Source organism: Rattus norvegicus, chromosome 20, assembly GCF_021556685.1.
Source record: "Rattus norvegicus strain SHRSP/BbbUtx chromosome 20, alternate assembly SHRSP_T2T, whole genome shotgun sequence".
NCBI lineage: Eukaryota > Metazoa > Chordata > Mammalia > Rodentia > Muridae > Rattus > Rattus norvegicus.
This window is the reverse complement of record NC_141553.1, coordinates 12017524-12037515: the sequence shown is the minus strand read 5'-3', so window position 1 is coordinate 12037515 and position 19992 is coordinate 12017524. Positions and strand designations below refer to the sequence as shown.

General features: G+C 46.7%; 1 protein-coding gene across 34 annotated transcripts in view; it reads right to left on the bottom strand.

Moving 5' to 3' along the window:
• The window catches only part of Adarb1 (adenosine deaminase, RNA-specific, B1), a 127403-nt gene that overhangs the window by 77706 nt on the left and 29705 nt on the right, over positions 1-19992 (bottom strand). For 18 of the 34 annotated variants that reach the window (XM_087596923.1, XM_087596925.1, XM_087596932.1 and 15 more), the window contains exon 2: positions 15829-15876. The gene's annotated coding sequence lies outside the window, so the exon portion shown is untranslated. 34 annotated transcript variants of the gene reach the window in all.

Genomic DNA, 19992 nt, shown 5'->3' with positions numbered 1-19992 from the left:
CTCTGGCCAGTCTTTGATTTATCTGGGGTGAATAGAAACGGATTCTCCCCCGAAAGAGTTTCACAGCTAATGTGTCTTTTACCACCTGCTGGTATCACTTTGGGTTTTTTAATCATTAAGTAGACACTACTGATCGAGAGGACATGTTAAATAGCTTAGTGTGTAAGATGAGGACATGGCCACGGGAAGGTACTGGTAAGTGAGAGGTTTTTGTTGTAGCTATGGGGGAGAGAACAGCCAGGGGCATCTGGAAGAGTCCAGAGCAGAGAGAGGATTTGGTAAACTGAGCCAGCAGAGCCAACAGACTGGGCCTGGTGGGGTTGGGAGGAAGACACAGAGAGAGGGCAGAGACACTGAAACAGCAGGGGATGAGGACAATGAGAAACTGAGGGAAGGGAAGTCTGAGCTGCAGTAGTTTATGGTGGGAGAGGGTGAGAAGAGCTAGGTACCTACAGCAGGAGAGAGCCTGGGGTCCAGCATGCACTTGGGTATGCTAACAGGTACCACAGGTAGCCATTTGTTCCTCCTGCCGGTTCTTTTGTTAGAGGGGAAGGGGTACCACAATTTGGGGAAGTGGAGTCTCTTTTGGACCTGACACTTAGCAAACTCTATAGGATACATCATAGAATAACGTGTTCTCATATAAAGGAGGGAACATACTGTGAGCAGAGAATGGCTGGGTGGCAGCATCACGGTGCAGACGCTACATCTACCTGAGTCTAGATGGCACAGCCCACCGTGAATTGAGACAGCACGGTGTATGCATGTGGCAGTAGCTCCAAGAGCTGTGATCGACTAACACGAGATGACATCACGCACAGGAGGAAATGATGTGATGGAGAGCTGCACCAGAATGAGGCTGCTTGCGGCACAACACGGCATGCTGCTTCCTAGCAAACTTTCTGTTTGAGTGGCAGAACAGTCTGAACTAACAGTGAATGCACAGTTAAACAAATACATGAACTGAAACCACAGGCGATGGTGTCCAGCCGTATGTGCTGCTCTCAGGCGATGGCAGCAGAATATGTCTGCTGCACACCTCTAACACACACATTACCACAACTGCCACGCACCCACGCAGCCACGCAGTGGGGATGTTTCAGCTCTCACAGAATGTTAGGTTCTGCAATCATACGCATACAGTCAGCCACTGACAAGACGTCGTTATGCATGACTGACTACATTTGAAACCAGAACTTTCAAGAAGGGATTTCTCACTGTGGAAACAGTTCTAGGAAGAAGGGGGAACTTTCTACAGGACACATCGTGGTGTAAAGAACAAATGGGTGTGATGAGAAAAATCTCCTACACTCAGAAAAGCAGGACAGTTTCCCTTTTTAGGCTCAGTAGTGGAGGCAAAGGGAGACACCCTGGGGCAGAGCTACTCTGAGCACAGGTTTCAGGCCCTTTCCCAGGCTGGCCAGACAGAGAAAGGCCTGAGGCAAGGCCAATCTCAGTAACCCTGCTGACAGTGAGGCAGAGAAGAGCAGCTAAAGGGCCTCTGGTGATGACTGTAGGCTGCTCCCAGTGGCAGGAGAGGCTGGGGTTAAAAGGAAGACAGGGTTAAAACAGCAAAGGCTGTTGGATAAGAGAGCACTAAGGCCGATGGATAATAGGGCTTGTAGCTGGGTATAAGATAACCAAACCAGAGAGATTACGTGAGGCTCAGAGCCAAGGATAGCAAAAGAACAGATGTGAGGCAGCATTATTACTCCTTGACTCTGATGTGGCTAGCTGTAGCAGACTGAGCTGGAAGCAAGGGTTGTCTTCTAACATGAAGCGTCTACCCAGAAGACCACCTCACGGATACAGAGCTAAATAGGAATCAAGGGAGACCGCAGCTAGAGCTCAGTGGTGGTGATGGAGTAAATGCCATGGCGGAGCTGCAAGCTCCCCACGTAGATGTGAGGACTAAGGGGGTTTAATTTAATGTACGGAACAGTGCTAGAGACAAGTGTCTGCAGAGTAAGAGGGTGGTTAACACAGGCCCACTGACTAACTGCTAGTAGTCAAGTTGGCAACTAAGAAAAACACAAGTCAGAGATGGACGGGGGAGTTCTCAACAGTGCACAGTCATCTCCTCAGGAGGACATGCACGGATGATGGGGGTCTGCCATTAACTTGGTCCATGACAGCCCAGAGAGAGACAACCTCACAGCAATCACCTCAGCCTATGTCCAGATTCCCAGAACATCACAGATCCCAGAACATCACAGATCCCAGAACAACACAGATCCCAGAACAACACAGATCCCAGAACAACACACACAAGACGTTAAGCAGGGTTTCCTCTCTTAGATGTCCCTCCTGTTCTTGGGAGTTTTCCTTATTTTTCTTTAAATTACTACTCTTTTCTTCAGTTTGTCCCTTTTCTATAAAGCTTGCTAAAGCTGGCTTCTGTTTTGTATGTGCACAGAAGAGTTGTCTTTTATTTCCACTAACCTGAGACATGAACTAAGAGACAGTGTTTCAGGTTGACCTTTGATGACAGTTCAGTGTCTCACAGTGACCTTAGGACCCTGGGTGGAGAACAACTGAGCCAGAACAGGTTCCAACAAGATGAGACAAGCTCGAATAAATAGATGATCCTGTCACTGACCCTGACAACTTTTCTCCTGGGGACAGTGATGGATACAGTAGATGGTATCTTCCCCGACTGCCTCCCTTCATGAGATGCTAGGAGAAAACAAAGCCCCAATTCTGCTAGGCAAGTGTGGTACCTCCCAAAGCACACCACAGTCACCAGTGGCGGTGGTGTTTTAATGGGCATCCCCTCAAAGCGCTTATATCCTTAACCCTGCGTGACCCGACCTCACTCAAGAACTTGCCTTCCACCTATTGAAAAATGTAGCATTTAGTTCTACTGCAAGAATTCCTCCCCTGAGAAGATGTTAACAATGTTCACGCCTTCCTTCTAAGGTTCCAGTGAATGACCAAAGGACAATTCTACCGGACTGCATCCTAGGGAATCAAGGAGTTTATTGAGCTTGCTTACACGGCATGGGTGATCCCAAAGCTGCCTTACTGAAAAGTCCCCATCCAGCATGGATGAAGGTTTCCCCAGAACCACAAACGTGGAGTCCCCCGTTACTCTCCCCAAGACTAAATATTTTACCACCTCCTACGACCCTGAGGCTATGTGCGATTCAGGCAGAACTGTATACAAATGGCTACAAAGAGCACACGGACTCCCCTATGAGGGTCCATGACTCTTCCCCAATCCCCCCCATCTCTGAAGAACACCCGCAGTCAGCAGGCACAACGGAGATGGCTGCCTGCAAACAGGGCAGGCACGGCTGATCTGATGAGAGATGACAGCAGTTCCGCCTAAGGAGAACGCCCTTCAGCAGCTCCTCAGGTAGAGAGGATGATAAAGGTGAGACACTGATGAGCAAATGAGCACCTCTTCAGCTTCCAGACTTGCACGAACCCCCCACTCCGCCTTTAAATGGTAAGTAGGCGTCCCTAACACTTAGCCTGGTGGATGCTATTAGGCTCACAACCACACGGCCACATGATACGGAACAGGGATGCTGGAGCGCACTCCTGGATTTTAGAATGGATGGATGATCTGTACATGCTACAGATAAAAGTGAAAATGCAAACAACCTCTGAAAAATGATTGGTGTATAATTAATAGAAGTTTAAAAGAAGGGCGTCTGGCTTACGAAATGTATACAGTAGACATGTAAAATTCAAAAGCCAAAGTACAAAATGAGGAAAGATGTTCAAAGACTTTGAAGTCAGGGGCCTGACTGCTGGCTTGATCGAACACGGCATGAGACGATATCTATAAACAGATGGTGATTTCTGACTGTGCTTCTTATTCCGGGTTCTCCGGAGGGTGTGAGTTTGGTGGACTCAGTCATCCAGAGGCAACGCAAATACTGCCAATTACTGTGACCATCCCGTGCCAAGGGGAATCTACCAAAGTTCAAGACTCTGCTTGTCCCATGCAGTGAGGAGCCTACATACAGGACAGCCCTCTTATCTTCACTAGGGCAGAAGTGGGTCACCTCCCTTTGAACACCAAGAGGTGAGATCGAATCCCCGAAACTCCCTGTTCGTACACCTCCGAGGTGAAGGAGCAGACTAATTCAAGTACTGTGTGTGTGCGGCTATTTCTAATCAAAGCATTGCCCGGATGGAGGAGGGGCCGATTAGATCAGGAAGAGTCACAGAGTCTGTCCTCAAGGCTATGCGGTGAACGACTGCTGGAGGGGTTGTCTACAAGTTGCCCACACAGCTCTAGGAATACTGGGTCTCAGGGGGGCTTCTTGGTGATACAACTGCCTCCCAGTCACTGACACCTCCTGCAAGTACCCCTCTCCCACGCTCCTGTGAGTAGCCTCAATAAATACACTAGTTCACCAGGCTAGACTTGGTTGAAATCTTTTTTATTTCCTCTCTCTCTCTCTCTCTCTCTCTCTCTCTCTCTCTCTCTCTCTCTCTCTCTGTGTGTGTGTGTGTGTGTGTGTGTGTGTGTGAGAGAGAGAGAGAGAGAGAGAGAGAGAGAGAGAGAGAGAGAGATATCAGTGCCTTATCTGCAGTGAATAGACATTTATTCATGTCTCCCCAGGAAAAGCCACACAACAGCTTGCCATCAGACGTTTGGTCATCCTAAGATTTCCCGGGCCTTTTAAAAGGCAAGGGGCCGCACAAAGCCAGCTCGTGAGGAGGTAAGTGAGCCTGGGAAATGTGCCCCCAGAAAATACACTTTTTTTTTTTTTTTTTTTTTTGGTCTCTGGTGATCTAAATTAAAGCACACTGACTCACTCTCCCCAACAACTAGCACACTGGTCTCAGCACAGGACAGAATGACTCTGGTGCTCAGAGCTGGAAGCTGGCCTGTTTGAGAACCCAGTTCCCCAGCTTCCTGGCCTGGAGCCCATAGTTTACCCCGCAGCCTCTGGAGCCTTCCTCCTGCGGGAGAGATTAGCAGTGGTGCCTACCACAAGAGCTACACAGTGTGGGCGGATGACCCAGGTGGAGCTCCATACAACCCCTACTCAGAGCAAATACTCAGTAAGTGCCAGCTCTCCCTGGGGAGAGGACAACTTCAACACTACTAGTGACAGACTGTTAAGTACAAAGCCTAGAAAAAGTCCTGATCAACCGGTCAGGTGAAGTTGAAGAGCTTTACCATTTGTTTTAGTTCAGCCAAGCTTTAAAGCCCATATTCCTGCCAGAGAGCTGTCTCAGCAGTAAGAGGACCCCAATATGTGTCCTAGGTTCGGTTCCCAGCACCCATATAGTAGCTCAGAACCATCTATAACTCTGGTTCCAAGGGGTCTGATGCCCTCTTCTGGGCTCCCTGGGCACACAGGGGGTACATAGACTTGTATACAGACAAAACACCCATACGCATAAGATACAAACAAAACCAAACCCCCGAGCTCAAGCCTCACTTCCTGTGTATACTGCAATCACAAAACCTGCCTGGAAGACAGACTGTTGTCCCACTGCTCTGGTACCCTTGTGGTGTTGCACAGACATTAGGTCACAGGCATACCGGATCCCACAGTGTTCCTTGATTTAGGATGGAATGGCTTTAGTGAGTACTGGGAATGCTTTAAGTCAACTGGGTGTTAGCTTCCTATGTGGCATGTGTGACAGGGGATTACTTACACACAGAAGCCAACAGTGACTTTCAAGCTGAAACCTGAGAAATGTAAGCAGCACCCAAGCTGTAACTGACCTCCCCACTTGCTGGGGACAGGATTGGGAGGTTGAAGCTGGGCTAACTCAGCATGAAAGCTCCTCAAACAGGGACACATATTGGGGAAGCCCAAGGATACAGGGTAGGAGCATGGCCCACTCAAGCCAAGAGCCTCTGTTATACTCAGCTGTCATTCCCAAAGAGAAGCTTCCAGATACTTCTTCAGCACCTTTTCAAAGGCAAACAAAGTTATAGATAAATACTTACAAAGTAGTATAAGATTTACTAACATATTTCATCTTCAAATAACCAAGAAGAAGACACTCAAGCAAAGAGGTAGATTCAAAGCAGAGTGAACCATATTGGCACCCTCATCCAAACTGTGGTCTTCTTCACACTGCCACACGGCCACACATGCACCTCCTAGCTGCATTCCCAGATACACGTGGCCCACAACTCACAATGCATTCTCTGTCTCCCTCAGGACACTCTTGGCCTTTGGGATTTTAACTTGGGATCATGACCTAACTTGACCAGGACTCATGGGTCAACTCCTAGGTCACACTTGTCCTATTGGGGTAATTATTAATGGAAGGCTCTTTCGCTATCAAACACGTGTAAGCAACATAGCTCATGGTCACTTACTTTATGAGGTTTAATTGCCCAAACTGTACACTGAGTATCTATACTCAACAGGATGAGCGAATAAAAGCTATCTGGTCAAACAGGAAGACCCATCTAGCAGTTTGAGTGAGTTGCTGCAAAAGCAGTAACACCAATGTGCCTCACCGCTCAGTGCTGAGCAGAAGAAACAAAAATACAGAGAATTTTAAGGCAGTGAAGCTACTTCCCACAATACAATAAAGATGGACACATGTCATCACATACTGTCTAGCCTACAGAATTTCCAATACCAAGAGAGGACTCTGCTGTAAATGCAGGTGGTAATGACGTAATAGCGTGCACCATCAAACTTTGATAAACTGTAGCAAACAAACTTTAACTCAGTTTCCACCACTAAACTGTCACGGCAAGCTTCTGACACCACAATGTTGAGAGGTTCCTACCCGCAAGCAATCAACCACATCACTCACGCCTGCTGGTTCAGTCCTAACACAATCTACAGGGCAGACCACCAGAAACCACAGATCACCTGCTCAGTTCACAAGATGGCCCCTTAGATGCCAGATCCAGGTTCCAGGTTGGTTTACCCAACTTCTCAAGTCCTCATTCTTGGGTGTAACTGTGTGTTTGAGAGGCCTGCAGAACATGGGGAAGACTTAATCCCATGGCTGGCTTACCAGGGTCTACATGAAGAGATGCACCGTGGGATAGGGATGCTCTAGTGCTCCTCTACCCTCCCCAGACACCACCCTTGGGAGCCCTAATGCACTCCCAACTCTAGCCTTAGGTTTTCTGGAACCTTCCTAGCATAGGCATGACCTGTAAGTAGCCCAGAATGAACTCAGCAGGGCCTCCGCTCCAGTGATCCAGTCTTCCTTATTTCAGGGAAAAGGTTAAGACTCCCCTGCCTCATGACCAGGAAACTTAACCCAGGGAGGATGCGTCTGATGATCCACCCTAGCGAAGGGAAACTATGGCCTGCGATGGATAAGGAGTAATCAATCAGGAAGCATGGGCTAAAAAGAGTGTATAGATATACAGACTATAATAACATGATATATATGAAAATTATGCAGGATACATTACAACATATCAGCATATGGCACCTATGTATGGCCCGGTGGAGTGTGGGTAGTAGAGGAGATTCCACTACTGTTGGGTATAAGGGGTACATGGAGACTGCTGTGTTTTGAGTGTGAAACATCTTCTGTAGGCTCCTGTGTATGAATATGTGGTCCGCAGCTGGGAGCGCGGTTTGGAGGATTGTGGTGCTTTTAGGAGGTAGAAGTAGTGAGTTCCTGGGAGCAGGTTTAATGGTCCAGCCCCACTCCTGTTACTTCTCTTCTTCCTGTCGGGGATATAGTGTAACCAGTCACCTCCCCACTGGTCAGAGCAGACTGTATCCTCCTGAACTACAAACAGAAATAAAACTCTTCCCTCTCTAAAGGTTCTTGTCAGGTATTTGCTCTCAGCAACAATTTTCTCTGTGAAACAAAAACTACTCTTAAAAAAAATTAAACTTTATAGCAAAGTTACAGACAGACAGAAAGGACAGGGCTATAAAGATGGTTCAAATGCTAAAATGCTTGCTGTGCAAGCATGAGGACTTGAGTTTGAGCCCCAAGAACACACGCAAAGACCAGACACAGTGCCGCCTGCAATCCTAGCACTGGAGAGGAGTCAGCAGAACCCCTGGGTCGCTCTAGCTGAATAGGAATGCTTCAGGTTTATGGGAGACCCTGCCTCAAGGCAGGTGGGCAGGCAGAAGAAGCTATAAACCAATGTCAGAGTCCAGTGTACCCTAGTGAGGCCAGCAACAATCTGATGGAGGCTTTGAGGGCAGGATTTGGCCTGGGTAGAGGTAAATACACAAGTTTGCTCCCTAGCACTTAACTGAATTGCAAACTAAGGCCCATGCAGTTTCCTCCCCCCCCCCCTCTCTCTCTCTCTCTCTCTCTGTGTGTGTGTGTGTGTGTGATGCTTCCCAGCAATGAAGGTGAACCAGCAATTGTTTCAAACAACTGCTGATGGGAAACTTATGAGATGGGAGAGCGAGAAGAAGGAAGGGGCCCCAGACACAGGTCATTGTCTCTTGGGAGGGATAGAGTTGGAGCTACGCGTCCTGATAACCTCGGCACACACTCGTGAAACACACAGACTCCTAGAGCACATACACTCAGGGGACATACGGGGTTGGGGGTAGAGGCTTATGAGAGGCAGGAGTCAGACACTCATGGATCTGTAAGAACAGAGACCGGGAGAGAAGCAGTCTGAGTAATTCGAGGAAGCAGCATGGGACTCTTTCTTCTTCCAACACTCTCCATGAGATTCGATCTACTATTGTTCTCTTAAATAAGGAGGAAACAACAACAACAATGACCTAGACAAGATAAAACTAACTTTGTCAGTAACGGTGACTAAAAAACACTAAATACAGCTCCTCTTCAAATACTGGAACCTCCAAAGGGATTGGTATGTGCTTGAGTAAGTTAGGAGTCTTTCTCAAACTGCCATGGTGAAGAGTATAATCTCCCAGGAATTAAAACTTTCTGTCAGTAGCGGTTATTTGGTTTAATTCCCGAGAGGAATAAACAAACAAGAGAGAAAGTGCAGGAATGCTGCCAAGGCTGCCACCAGCAGGTCCTTACAAGCACCTCACCCAGCCCTCTCTGGAACCTGCCCTAGGCCTGGAAAACAAGTTCCTTTGCCTTTCCAAACTAGCTGGAAACAAGGAAACCAGAATTCCATCACAGGATCAGCAGTAACGTCTTCAGGCTTGTTTCCCGGGGCCACTGGCCAGTCAAGTGGCCGTTTAGCTGACGCCAGCTTCTCTGTCCAGACTGCACAACCAGGAAGCCAATGGTGCACAGGAAGGAATCTTGCAATTTCTTCTCAAAGTTTGGAAGTAAAAATACACATAAAACAAACGAATTTGAGGTTTTTCTTTCCACAGCAGCTCACAAAGCAGAAGGTTAGGCTAGTAAAGGAAGTCCGAGCTTTCTGGAAGAGTGCATGGGCTGCAGACACATGCTCACAGTGACTTCTGACTGAAACAGAGCTTTCTGTGGAATGTCTATGAGGACAGGGAAGGAGGGAGGCGACCCCCTCACAGTGAGCTGAACGCATCAATGGAACTGTCTATGGTAGAATATGGAGGAAAACTTCAGGAGCAAATTGTTGCTCAAACCCAGCTCGGTGGCTTTTCTGCCAGCTGCAACCTAACCAAGAAAGAAGCATGTCAAACACTGGACTTGATCCCGAATCAGGGGAAGCCAAAGCATACTATGAGCTCAAAAACTGTATTTGCCTTCTTGTCAGGAGAGTGGGCCACACCCAAATAAATCTCTATCTAGAGGAGCCAGAATAGAATAGGTGTGCAAGCCACAAAGCAGCTTCTGGGGGACACGTCATGATGAGTCCTATAGACAAGTGTGCTGATACAAGCCTGCAGCCTCAGCACTTGGAAAGAAGGGAGGCTTGCTGTGGGTTTGAGGCCAGCCTGAACAACAGCATAAGTCTTAGGTCATCCTGGGTTACAGACTGAGGCCCTGCTTCAAGAAAGAAGACAGAAAAACGTGACTATCACAATACAAAAATACTGCTAAAATCCAGGAACAACAAAAACAAAAGGGGAGTCTGCACAAATGACAACAAATGTCGAGGATATGAGGAAAGAGAAATCTTAATCTATAGCTGGTAGGAGTATTAACTCATGCAGCCAATATGGAAATCAGCATGGAGATTTCTCAGAAAAGAAAAAAAAACATAGAATTATCATATGACCCAGATATACCACTTCTGGGTATTACCCAAAGGGCGCTAATCAACATATTCAAGAAACACTTGTACTTCAGTGTTTACTGAGGCACTCACAACCGCTAAATCATGACATAGCCTAAATGTCCATCAACAGAGACATTTTTAAAATGATATTTTACACACACACACACACACACACACACAAATAGAATTTTAGCTGTAAAATAAAATTAAAATTTCTGGAAAATGAATGGACTTGGGCTTGGTATTATTAAGTGCAGTAATCCTAACTTAGAAAGGCAAATATCACATGGGTCAGGACTGGAGCAATGGCTCAGAGATTAAGAGCACTTACTGTCCCTGAGAAGGAGCCAGGTTCAATTCCCAGGATGGACGTAGTGGCTCCAAACCACTCAGTTCCAGGGGATCCAACACACTCTTCCTACCTCCATAGGTATCAGGCACACATATGGAGCACCTACATGCATGCAGGTAAAACACTTATGCATATAACAAGATACCACATGTGTTCTCTCTCATACACACAAAGGTGTGGGTGTGGGCATAGATCACAAAGGTAGAAAGGGGACTATGAGGCAGCAAAAGGTTTTAAGGGAGTGGGGCAAAGGGAACAGAAACACGTGCTTTAAAAGGAAAACGGGGACTAGTAGGGGCAGAAAGCTCAAACAGGAAAGAACAGATGGCTGGAACAGAGAAAAGGGTATTCTACAATGCAGGGAACTGTTTAGGACACATACATGAAAGAATTCATGACACAAATTAGCAGTGATCAGAAGATACGAGTATACAGGTGTATAGTCATACTAAGACAGCACAACGCAGACAAGCAATTCATGCATGGACTCCGGCATGCACATCCACTCAGGCACACGGTCCAGTCCCAGATCTGCTACAGCAGGAGCTGTGCAGTATTTGACAAAATGACCCGACCTTTTTGCTTCTTGTTCAAACAAGAGCAGAGCCTGAGCGATGCCCACGTCCCTGGCATGCCAACAGGTCACTGAACATCGGGGGCCTTGATAAGGATCACAAGCACCCAGCCTTCCCAGATGCAAATGCACCCTTCCGATGGATTCTACACCTAAGCTATGAGCACTGCAAGGCCTATAATAACAGTGCTGCCTTAAGAAAAAGAGAGCAGAAACTGAATCTCTAACTCCAAGTTTAGCAGGCATAGGAATCAGAGCAAAGAAGAAACGATCATGAGGCATCCAGGGCAGGGTAGGCAGTAAGCACGGAAGGGGGAGAAGCATCTGGCGGCTCGTGCGTGCTGCTGCTGGGTGAGAATTTGTTTCCCACAGCTGGTACCCACATGCTAAGTCATTCAGGGCCATAGTGTAGTTGCTGTTGCTCTGGTTACACGGTCCATTTCAAACTCACAGGTAAGCCTCACAAACATCCACACATTTTCCAACCTGAAAGGTACCTGCGCCTTCCTCCTCGTTCGCGGATCATTCCGGTACAGTGTCTACGTTACTCGATGATGCTCTTATGGGCGAATTGGCAAAGTACATGCTTCAGAACACTTGCCACCGGACATGTGAGGTTCTGGTGAAGTTCCCGAGACATTTTTATGTATGCCTGCATTAATTACTTTCCCCTTTGCCCTGATAAAGGCAGCTTAAGGGAGGGAGCATTTATGTTGGCTCATAGTTTGTGGAGCAGAGAAGGCTCATGGAAAGAGCAGTTAGAGCTGAGGCGGAGGAGTGTGCCGTGGCTGGTTACACCATCTGCAGTCAGAAGCACACAGAGATTACCGCTGGCTCTCAGCTTCCTTCTTTTTCCTATCTTAATACGGGATCCCAGCCCTGGGGATCTTAACCAGTGTGGGTCTTCCCTCCTCAGTAACTTCTCTGGGAACATGCTCCCAGACACGCCCAAAGGTGCAACCCTTAGGTGATTCGAATTCAGACACGCTGGCAATGAAGACTGACCCTAAAAGCATACCTGCATGTGCATGTTGTCTCGTTGTGTAACAGCATGCTTGCATGTGTGTGTTGTCTTGTCATGTAACAACATGCCTGCATGTGTGTGCTGCCTCATCATGTAACAGCATGCTTGCATGTGTGTTGTGTCATCATGTAACAGCATGCTTGCATGTGTGTGCTGCCTCATCATGTAACAGCATGCTTGCATGTGTGTTGTGTCATCATGTAACAGCATGCTTGCATGTGTGTGCTGCCTCATCATGTAACAGCATGCTTGCATGTGTGTGTTATGTCATCATGTAACAGCATGCTTGCATGTGTGTGCTGTCTCATCATGTAACAGCATGCTTGCATGTGTGTGTTGTGTCATCATGTAACAGCATGCTTGCATGTGTGTGTTGTGTCATCATGTAACAGCATGCTTGCATGTGTGTGCTGTCATCATGTAACAGCATGCTTGCATGTGTGTGCTGTCATCATGTAACAGCATGCTTGCATGTGTGTGTTATGTCATCATGTAACAGCATGCTTGCATGTGTGTGCTGTCATCATGTAACAGCATGCCTGCATGTGTGTGCTGTCTCATCATGTAACAGCATGCTTGCATGTGTGTGCTGTCATCATGTAACAGCATGCCTGCATGTGTGTTATGTCATCATGTAACAGCAAGCTTGCATGCACGTGCTGTCTCGTCATGCCTTTTGTCTGTTCTTCTAGAGTCTTGATCTTGTCCTTCTCTTGTCTTTTGAAAGAAGCTTCTGGTGCAGCATCTTTAATGTGTTCAAACCCGCCCATCTTTCATTTGGTTGAACTTGAACTGAGTTACACTTTTGAAAAGGCTCTCTTTCCTATTTGCCCGTGTTTTCATTTGACACTACCTACTTTCTTTCCTTAAAAAAAAGTACTTCTCCCTCTGAAGCATCCTGAGCTTCTTCGGGTATGCAGTATTATAATACAGCTATGGTGGGTGGTTGTGTCAAGAGCATGAATTTAAAAAGTCCGTCCTTGGCCCAGCAAGGAGAGGTGTTCCTTTGTTATCTGCTAGATTCCCACTGCATCTGGGCTCCCGTTGAATTTGTTTAATTCACGTGTCCATGAATACTCTTCACCGCACTTCAGGCAGGCTTCTGCGAACACAGCTACAGCTTCTGTATGGGCTTTGTGTGCGCGTTCCTCAAGGGCTTACTAACACAATATAGCATGGTCACGGCCTCAGCAGGACTTCTGTTTCAGAGAGCCCCTGTTGGGGTTGCTACCGAATGCTGAGCTGATTCCGGCAATGGAGTGAGTGTGTGTCTGCTGGAGGTGTGTGCTGGAACTGGTTGGGCTGTCGTCTATTCCGAGATCCTTCTTTTCTCTGAGTTTTTTTTTTTCTCTCTCTAAGTCTGTTTAACTTTCTATTCAGTTTTAGAATTAATTGCAGGGGTTGGGGATTTGGCTCAGTGGTAGAGCGCTTACCTAGGAAGCGCAAGGCCCTGGGTTCGGTCCCCAGCTCCGAAAAAAAGAACCAAAAAAAAAAAAAAAGAATTAATTGCGTGCTATCCTTTCCTGCAAAACAAAAACAAACTACAAAAAAAACAAAAAACAAAAAACAAAAAACAAAAAACAAAAAACAAAAAACCAAACCCAAAAACCAAAACCAACGTGACTCTTGTTCTTTTCCTATTTGTACTGACATGACATTAAGTTAAAAAACTGACTTAGAGCCAGGGAGGTAGCTCGGTTGGTAAAGTGCTTACCTAGCACGACTGAAGCCCCAGCATCTCGTGGTGGTGAATGCCTATCCCAGCACTTGGAAGGCAGAAGCAAATCAAGAGTTCAAGGTCATCCTTGGCTACTCAGTGTGAGGCCTCATCACAAAACCAAACCAAACCAAAATAAACCAAAACAAAAAAACCACCAAGCACTTTCATTATGATGGACATATTTTGGGTCTAGTTAATTTTGCAATGTGATGTTTTTTTATTTGTGAGTTCTTAATATTAAAAAGTAAATTTTTTTGTTTGCTTTTTTCAAGACACAGTTTCTCTGTGTAGCCCTGGCAATCTTGGAACTTGCTCTGTAGACCGGGCTGTCCCAGAACTCAGAGATCCACTTGTCTCTGCCTCTTGAGTGCTGAGATTAAAGGCGTGTGCTGCCACTGCCTGGCAAACGTAATTTAAAAAAAAAAAACCAAAAAAAAAACCCGACCAAATTAATTAGGTAATATTGAGAATGGCCAGCTTGCTGATGCGAAACCCTCGGACCAGGCACAGGGCCCCTCTCTGTCATCCCTTGCGCCGCTGGTCTGGAACAGTTTCTGTTCTCAGAGCTTGGCTTTGGTAATGGCTTTGCTGATGCAGTTACCTCTTACACAACATCCCACAGCTGGCTCTTTTCGGTATGTATGAAAATATCATCGGTGTCTGAATATTAATATTATACTCCCGCCTTGGGAAATCCTTTTATTATCTGAGTTATTTTTATCGTGGTTCCCTAGAGCCATCTGATACACAGCCACCGGCCAGGTTGGGGTGTGTGTGTGTGTGTGTGTGTGTGTGTGTGCGTGTCCAGAGAACAGGTCTGCTGCAGGGTTTTGGACAGTCTGCCAGCAAAGAGACACTGCCTTTCTCTGTTCCTCATTTGCATCTTTGTTTTCTCTTGACCTTGGCTCGTCTTGCCTGGGCAGCAGGTACGTCAGGACCTCTCTGTCATCTCTACTGAACCTCTGCCTGTGTACTTGGTGCAGATTCTTCCCGCCTCAGGTTCTGCAGTGCTGTCCACTTCTCTGGGGGGAAAGTACCTAAAAGGAGGAATTACCAGCCCACGGCTTATCTTGCCTTCCATCAGATAGTTCTTCTTTATCCTCCTGCCTCTCAAGTTTATTCACGAATCTCTAGCGCTTCCCAGAGAAAAACAAAACTTCCTTCTGCACTGGGCGGTGGTGCCTCACACCTTTAATCTCGGTACTCAGGAGGCAGAGGCCGGTGGATCTGAGTTCGAGGACAGCCAGGGCTACACCCACAGAGAAACTGTCTCAAAAAACCAAACGATAACCCACTTCCATCTGCTACATGTTAAATTACTGGTGTTTGTGGGTCCTGAAAAAGATGGATTTTAAACTTCTAGAATTCTTCATGAGAATTTAAGCTAATGAAGAAAACACACTCTTTCTCACCATGACCTCAGCACTCTGATGCTCACAAGCCTGTCTATCAACCTCATCAACACCCAATCCCCGTCAGCTGTGTAGGCCCTAGAAGGACTCTCACAATGGCACAAAACTTTGTGGATGCAAAGTAGGCCAAACTTGCTCAGAGTGGCTGAGAAACTGCTTTTAAGGACTTGTTGATTAGTCTCTAAGTCACTCATCGTTAGAACAGTCAGAGAGGGCAGCAAGCGCACGTGGGCCTTTTGGGTTTGTGAGGAAGGAGCGAGCCATCTGTGCAAGTGTGACAGCGCCGGGTCTTTGTACTTCCGCCCACCTCCTCTCAGTCGGTGATCCCTGATGGACGTGAGAAACATGACAGACAGACACACTTAGCACTGGAGGCAGGGGCAGACTGCACTCACACTCACGCAGGAGTCTAGGTTGCAGTGCGGAATACGGCCTCTACCCACATGGGACACAGGGAGCTTTGTTAGGGAATCATAAAAAGGCTTTAAACCCAGCAGGCAACACAGGCAAGCAGAGAAAGGAACCTATAAAGCCCCCCATGGAATTTAATAAGCCTGTTCCAGGATTCAATTGCACTAAAGAGAAAGAAAGGAATTAATACTGCCATGGAAAAGAAAACGGCTTTGAAAGGTCTAAATTCTATCGATAACAGCAACGAGTGAGAAGCAAACAGTCCTGACCTGTGAAATGACGCTTCGCACAAGAATGTCTCCACCTTGTCCCCAGCTCTGAAAAAAAAAGAAAAGAAAAAAAAAATGTCTCCACCTGATTGCTACTGGCCTCTACAGTCACAGCACAGAACAAGACCACAGTATCACTAGCAAAACAGATGGAGAGAGCAAAGAGCTGATTTCAGTCGAAATTCCTGGGGACAGGCATCCTGTAAAGAGGCTCACACAGTAAGTTCAGACTTATAAAGGTTTCCTGGCACTTCTGCAGATAGGTGAATCACATTTCCAGTCCTCAGTCTGCCCACAATCCCCAATCCATTTTCATACAGGAAGCCAGCTCTTAATGAGAGCTACATGCAGAGAAATACACTAACTCAAAACCTTCCTCTTCCCTACCTGCACTTTGACTTTGCATGGCTACAGTTACCTCAAGTAAACCACAGGACCACCATATTTTTTTAAATTCCAGTTAATTTTGAGCATTTCTGAGTAACACAAAGAAATCACTCACTGTCTGGCTTTCCCTCACCTAAGAGATGAATCATGACCATGTCTAATATACACACACTGTAGATGCCAACTGCCTGTTAATCACTCGGTAGCCATCTTGGCTATCAGGCAGCCTGTCACTGGGCCATAGCTGAAGTGACTCTTACTGACCAGCCCAACATTACATCGCTGCCCACATCCCTCACCTCACTCCATCAAGCCAAGCAGGCTCTGCAACGCCTCACATCCCCACTATGGGAGAAGGTGCTACACAGTGAGATGCCTAAGAGACAGCATGGTAGCTTTGATTCCGATATAATTGTTTGATTTATTGCTGTTAATTTCGTACTGGCCTCGCTTATTAAGACCTTTTCACAGGTATACATGGTTAGGAGAAACACAGCACCAATAAGGCTTGGTAGTCTTCACGGTTTCAGACGTCTGAGACTCATCTGCTGTGGGTGAGGGGGACGCAGTCTATACTTGTATGAAAGAAATTTAATGGGGAGCATACGGATACAATTTTAGAATGCTTTTATCTTTGCAGTGATCAAAATAACTCCGTATCTCCCTGGGACTGGCTCTTATGGGTTGCCTCATTTAAATGCAATTAATTAATTGTGAGATGAGAACCTCCTCGACGGACCAGACTAGGGAAACAGAGAAACCAGGTCCTTCATCTCTCTCATTCTTGAAAGGCCAAAATGAAACTCAAGTTCCTCTAAGACATAAGCCAAATAGCCAAACGTTAAAACGCAAAGGATCAATAATACATCGAAGGCTAACAGGAAGGCTGCTTACGAAGAAAAGCCAAAAACACTGCAAGCGTTACTGGCCTCCCCAGCCCTGCTACAGGATGCTTTCTCGGCTCATCTCTAGTGGATGTACTCAGCACCTGAGAACCTCATTTGGGAAAAACAGATTTTCCCCTCGTGCCACTACAGCTCAGAACCCCCGGAAGACTACAGTCATGCAAAAAGCCTGCTGGAGCATGAGGAGACAGTACCTTGTGTGAGACCCCCAGATGGGCTATGGGTAAGCTCAACAGGACAATAGGCAGTGTCTATATCCCTGATGTCTACCCATGAGATGCTAGACAAGGCTCCCATTCCCCAAAGCTCTCCTTGCTACTCCCGAAATGTCACTGATGAGAGTCCTTCACAGTGCCCCTGCGATACCTTATGCAATGGGCAGTTTAAATGTCAGCACGATCTAGGATCACCTAGGACAAGAGTCTCAATGAGGGTTAGAGCACCCTGGCCTGTGGGCATGTCTGCAGGGAACTGTCTGCATTATTTCTGAGTATGTTAGTTGATGAGGTGGGCAACACCGTTGTTCACTCCCTGGGTTTGGGTTCTAGACTGTATAAGAGAGGAGGAAGTGAGCTGGGTGGTAAGCAGACGGGCATGCATTCGTTCTCTCTCTGCTCCTGACTTTGATGTGACATCTGCTCCAGGTTCCTGCTGTCTTGGCTTCCCTGCTGTGATGCACTGTCACCTAGGTCTGTGAGTGCTCCTGCATTAGTTTTGTCTGTATTTCATCGCAGTATGAGAAAATGGAACTAGGACATTATGTCCCACTCTGTCACAGCAGACACATCAACTTTTGCTAGGTCACTACAATAGTAATGGCAGCAGCTGTGAAATACCTGAGGATCCTCTCCTTGTGGATTTTCTGGGTCTGCCTGGGCCCATTCCTCATTGATGATCTCCAAGCTACGAAGAGTTCTATCTCTACTCTGACTCATGGTGCCTCCACTAATCTGAAATAGAAGTCTTCCTGGAAATAGTGTCTTTCCTGGAACAGAGGTCTATGCTAGGGTGGATGTCAGTTAGCTGGACTTGGGCAACTGTCTCCTCAGCCTTCCTACTCCTGTGGAGGATTCCTGTAGACCAGTTTCAAAGATCTAAGGCCCACGGGGTCATGTTTAGTCACAGAAATGATGTCCCTTCTATGGTGCCAATTTTCTACATTATTTACTTTTGTGTCACTGTGACCAAAACAAGGGAAGAAAGATTTGATTTGGTTCACAGTTTCAGATTTCAGGAAGACATGGCAAAATTGTTCAGTTCTTTGTGGTGGAAATACGAGGCAGAGGCTGCATATAACCTTCAAAGACCCATTATCAGTAACCAATATCTACCACTTAGGTCCCGCTCCTCAAAGCCTCCAGAATTTCCCAGAATAACACCACCAGCAGTAGACCAAGGGCTCAAAATGTGAGTCTGCAGGGGACACTTCATATTCAGACTACAACTACCTCTCAGAGACATCCACAGACAGTCATAACTTTCCAAGGCTACCCAAGGCCATCCAAGGCTACCTAAGGATACCTATGACTATCCAATGCCATTTTACCCGTGCCATCGAAGGATACCCATGACTGCCCAATACCATCCAAGACACCCAAGGTCAGCCACGGCCATCCAAGGATAGCCAAGGCTGCCCAAGGCCATATATAGATACATGACTTTCCAAAGCTACTCACCATACCTGTCATCATAGTCCAAGCATCCACAGGTACGTAAGGACAATGAAAACACCAAGGTTGCTCAATCCCACCCATGATTATGGAGGGTTATCCAAAGCCACCCAAAGCCAGCAGCCACAACAAATACAAAAAGTACAGGAAGCTCATGTGGAAGAAGACAGCAGTGGTCTTAGCTGACAGAACTGTTCTCCCTCTTAGAAAATATAAAACTGTGCTCCCAGGAAGACCCTGCAAGCAGAGCCGCAGGGCTGTGTGTGAGAAATTGTCTTTCTAGTTCGTTAGGTATGTTCACGTGCCATTCAGTATTCAAGATCTAAAATCTAGAAGTACACTGTTCAGAGCAACAAACGCAAAGAAAAATCACAATACAGAAGTCTGGACGAGGTCATCTTCAGTTGAGGCAGAAGATGTAAATATAAAGGAATATCTAAGGAATTATTAGTGGCATTTTTAGGGTTTTCTTAAATAGGGTTTTTGCCCGAAATATTACATATTTAGAATCATTTTTAAATCAGCAAAACATGAAGTATCCTCATAGTTCATACAAAGGCTCCTATCATTTATCTAATATATAGTACACGTCTTACAACTAATAAGTCAATATTAGTTAAATATTAGTTGAAACCCATACTTTAGTCAGATTTCCTCAGACACCCCCTCAGGTGCCCCTTCCACCCAAAGACCTGACATTTGTCCTTCTGTCTCTTCAGGCTCCTCCTGACTATGAGTTTCTCAGACTGAAGAATCAGCTTTTTTGTTTTGTTTTGTTTTTGCCCCCAGCTGGAGTGCGCCCTATGTTTTCTCACGGGTGGAAGGGGCCTGGGTTATCAGGAGGAAGCCCACACAGACCAAGGGTCATCTTCACGACATCATCCAACTGTCGGCCCACCCAGCCCATCATTGTGGCACCGTCCTGGACCACCACGGAGAGGTATATTCTCCAAGGTTCTCTCTGTGCAGCGCTTCACTGTCTGCTTCAACCCTGTGTCGTGAGGAAGGAAGCGACCGTGCCCCACCATGCTGGCGGCGGACAGCCATGCTCCTCTGTGTTCCTCCTCCCGCTCAGGACACGGTCATAGCAGAGTCTGCATCCCGCTGGCACGGGAGCGCTTCTGCCTGTTTACTTACCAGCCAGTGACTTACGTTCCTGTATACTCTGCACTATCACCCACTTCTACTTTTGTTGCTGGACT